The sequence below is a fragment of the Rhinopithecus bieti genome, unplaced genomic scaffold (assembly GCF_001698545.2).
Source record: "Rhinopithecus bieti isolate Rb0 unplaced genomic scaffold, ASM169854v2 scaffold_29877, whole genome shotgun sequence".
Lineage (NCBI taxonomy): Eukaryota > Metazoa > Chordata > Mammalia > Primates > Cercopithecidae > Rhinopithecus > Rhinopithecus bieti.
Window position 1 is genome coordinate 150,617 of NW_016812932.1, and position 4,815 is coordinate 155,431.

Genomic DNA, 4,815 nt, shown 5'->3' on the forward strand with positions numbered 1-4,815 from the left:
GAAAAATAACTAAAATATATATACATATATAAATACAAATATGTATACATATACACATCCGTGTGTGTGTGTGTGTGTATTTTTTTTTTTAGATGGAGTCTCACTCTGTTGTCCAGGCTGGAGTGCAGTGGCATGATCTTGGCTCACTGCAACCTCCGCTTCCCAGGTTCAAGTGATTCTGCAGCTTCAGCCTCCCGAGTAGCTGGGACTACAGGTGCATGCCACTGCGTCCGGCTAATTTTTGAATTTTTGGTAGAGATGGGGTTTCACCATGTTGGACAGGTTGGACAGAACTCCTGATCTCAGGTGGTCTGCCCGCCTTGGCCTCCCAAAGTGCTGGGATTGCAGGTGTGAGCCACAGTGCCTGACCAGAACAGAAAATTTTCAAAACAAGACATACAAGTGGCCAAAAAACATGAAAGAAATGCTAAACATCATTAATCATCAGAGAAATTCAAAATAAAATCACAATGAGATACCATCTCACACCAGTCATAAAAAAGACAAAAAACAACAGATGTTAACCAGGATGCAAAGAAAAGGGAATGCTTATACACTGTTGCTGGGAATGTATATCATAACAACCTTTATGGAAAACAGTATGAAGCTTTCTCAAAGAACTAAAAATAGAACTACCATTAGATTCAGCAGTCTTACCACTGGGTATATACCCAAAGGAAAATAAATCTATATATAGTATGGAATACTATTCAGCCATAGAAAAGAATGAAACCATGTTTTTGTAGCAACTTGGATGGGACTGAAAGCCATTATCCTCAGTGAAATAACTCAGAAAGTCAAATACAGCAAGTTCTCACTTATTGGTGGGAGCTAAACAATGGATACATGTGGATATACAGTGTGGCATAATAGACCCTGAAGACTATAAAAGGTGGGAGGGTCAAAGTGGGGAGAATTTTGAAAAGCTCCTTATTGGTTACAATGTTCACTATTCAGACGATGGGTATACTGAAAGCCTAGACTTGTGTCCTCTACACAATATATACATGTGGGAAACTTGTACCTGTACCCCTAAAGATATAAAATTAATTAATTACAAAAAATATTATGTTGTAGTGTTAACTGGTATATATTATCTTGGGAAAATATGGCAGCTCCTATGAAACATCTTGGAAAATTGTCACCAATGTTGCAAAACACCCAGAAGAATCAAGTGGTCTGGTGAGAAAACTTAATCATCTTTGCCTACATATGTATACGTGAATGATTTGATTACACACTTGTGTGGGATAATATAACCTAAAAGCAAATGTAAAATTTAACTTAAATTGTATTTGTAAGTTGTAATTTCATTAATTCTGCATTATTGAAGTACATATAGGAAAGGTATACAAATGCATCAGGCATTTTGTAATGTTTATGCTACCATTAGTTTTTTTCAAATATGTAACTTTTACTTGTTTTCCTAGAGTCCTCCAAATTATGTTTCAGGCTCCTTAAAGACTTTTTATCTATCCCTGATAAATATTCTTCAATAACAATTTAAAAAATCCATTTGTTTAAATGAACATGAACTCTTAGTCTTTTAACCAGAAATAAGCTATTAGGTTGATGCAAAAGTATTTGCTTTTTTTGCCATTGAAAGTAATGGCAGCAAAAAAATAAAATTGCATTTTGGAATAGGTTTCTCTTAAACTTTTGATAATAAACCTGTATTAACTACCTTAAAATGGCAAAAGATGCCACTTGAAGGAAAGGAAATTCCTTAACAGGACTTTCGTTAACAGTTGCTGGGATCATTACTTGGATAAGAAAAAGTCCATTAAAAAATGGCAGTATTATTAGTATCATATGCATAATAATGTACATAAAACTTGCCACATATTGTGTGAAATATAGTTCTTTAGTATAGGAAAATATATTGATATCTATAAAGATATAATTATTTTAACTCCTTTACATATCATGTTATTTGATAAAGTTGACTTTCATGGATTTTCTTTGTAAGGGTTCATTGATACTAAAAATTCATTTCCTTTGACATAGCTCAGGAGATTTGTTAGTAAAAATCTCACCCAAATTCATAAGCATTTTCCAATAAAATATTTCAGAAATGAACATTTTGAAAGAATTGGTCAATTATCACTTTGCCCTAGATAGAGCATGATAGTTCGGTGTATATTTTAACATATCAGTGATATAATTTGGATATTACTCCCCACCCAAATCTCATGTTGAATTGTAATCCCCAGTGTTAGATGCAGGGCCTGGTGGGAGGTGTTTGGGTTACAGGGGCAGATCCCTTATGTCTTGGTGTTGTCCTCTGGATAGCGAGTGAGTTCTCTTGTGATCTGGTTGGTGTAAGGTGTGGCACCTCCACCCCCAACTCTCTCTCTTGCTCCTCCTTTTGTCGTATCAAGTGCCCAATCCTGCTCCACCATCTACCATGATGGGAAGGTTCCTGAGGCCTCCCCAGAAGCAAATGCCAGGGCTATGCTTCCTGTACAGCCTGCAGAACTCTGAGGTAATTAAACCTATTTTCTTATAAATTATGCAGTCATGGGTATTTCTTTATAGCAATGCAAGAAAGGCCTAATACAGAAAAATGGTACCAGGAGTGAGGCATAGCTATTAAGATATCTGCTAATGTGAAAGGAAATTTGGAACTGGGTAACAAGCAGCAGTCCAAAGAGCTTGAATGGCTCAGAAGACAGGAAGATGAAGGAAAGTTTGGAATCTCTTAGAGACTGGTTAAATAGTTGTGACCAAAATGCTGATTGTAATATGAATTTTGAAGTCCAGGCTGCTGAGGTGTCAGATAGAAATCAGAAATGTATTGGGATCAAAGATTATGCATATTATTCCTTACTAAACAGCTTGGCTGCATTGTTTTTATGCCCTAGAGATCTGTGGAAGTTTGAAGTTGAGAATGATGACCTAAAGCATCTGGTGGAAGAAATTTCTAAGCAGCAAAGTATAAAGATGCAGCCTGGATGCTTCTAGGAACCTATGCTCAGATGGAGGCACAAAGGAATGACTTACGTTTAGAACTTACATTTAAACAGGAAGCAGAGCTTAAAAGTTCAGAAAATTTGCCCAGCCTGGTCATGTGGAAAGTAAATAAAAACCTTTTACAAGAGAGAAACTCAAGCAGGTTGTTGAGCAACCGTTTGCTAGAGATATTTGCATAACTTAAAAGAAGTCAAAATAGCTAAGACGATGGGAAAAAGGTTTCAGTGACATTTCACAGAACTTCCTGGCAGCCCTTCCTACCACAGGCCCTAAAGCCTAGGAGGACTGAATGGTTTTGTAGGCCAGGTCCAGTACCTTGCTTCCCTGCACAGCCTTGAAACATTGCTCCCCAAATTCTGGTCACTCTGGCCCCAGTCTCAGCTCAAAGGGGCCCAGGTAAAGCTTGGGCCATCACTTCAGTGGACACAAGATATAATAATTGGCAGATTCCACATGGTGTAAAGCCTGTGGGTGCACAGAGTGCAAGAGTTAAGGAGGCTTGGTAACCTCTGCCTAGACTTCAGAGGATGTATGGAAAAGTCTGGTGTCCAGGCACAAGCCTGCTGCAGGGGCGGAGCCCTCAGAGAACTTCTAGTAGGGCAGTGTGGAGGGTAAATGTGGGGTTGGAAGCCCACAGAATCCCCACTGGAGTATTGCCTAGTGATGCTGTAAGAAGGGGGCCATGATCATCCAGAAACAAGAAAGGTAGATCCACTGGTAGCTTGCACTCTATGCCTGGAAAAGCTGCAAGCACTCAACTCTAGCACTTGAGAGGAGCCATGGGGCTGTGTCCTGCAAAGTCACAGGGGAAGAGCTGCCCAAAGCCTTGGGAGCCCACCCCTTGCATTAACATGCCATGGATGTGAGGCATGGAGTCAAAAGAGATTATTTTGGAGCTTTAAGATCTAATGATTGTCCTGCTAGTTTTCAGACTTGCGTGAGGCCTCTAGTCCCTTTCTTTGCCTGATTTATTTCTCTTGGAATTAGAATGTTTACCCAGTGCTGGCACACACATTTTATCTTGGAAGTAAATGACTTGTTTTGATTTTACCGGCTCACAGGTGGAAGGAACTCATTTTCAGATGGGACTTTTCACTTGGGACTTTTGATTGAGTTGATGAAGAAATGAGTTAAGATTTTGGGGAACTGCTGAGAAGGCATGATTGTATTTTGCCATGTGAAAAGAATAGGTAATTTGGGGGAAGACAGGGCTGGAATGATACAGTTTAGATATTTGTCCACACTCAAATTTCATGTTGAATTATAATCCCTGATGTTGGAGGTGTGGCCTGGTGGGAGGTGTTTAGGTCATGGGGGTTGATCCCTCATGTCTCGGTGCTGTCCTCTCAATAATGAATGAGTTCTCTCAAGTTTTGGTTGTTGTAAAGTGTAGTACCTCCACCCCCAACTCTTTCTCTTGCTCCTACATTCACCATGTCAAGTGCCTGCTCCCACTTTGCCTTCTGCCATGATTGTGAAGTTCCTGAGGCCACCCAGAAAGCAGATGCCAGCACTATGCTTCCTGTACAGCCTGCAAAATTGTGAGGCAATTAAACCTCCTTTTTAATAAATTACCCAATCTCAGGTATTTATTTATAGCAATGCAAGAACAGCCTAATACAATCAGTAAATATGTCAGATTCTACAATGAGACTACTATAATGTTAAGATATTTTTCTTAGTCATTTACATTTACAAATACTGAAATTCTTGTTTTATGTTATTGTCTTAGTTCATTTTGTGCTGCTATAACAGAATACTACAGTCTGGGTAATTAATAAACAATAGAAGTTTATTTGACTCATGGCTCTGGAGATTGGGAAGTCTAAGACTGAGGGGCCT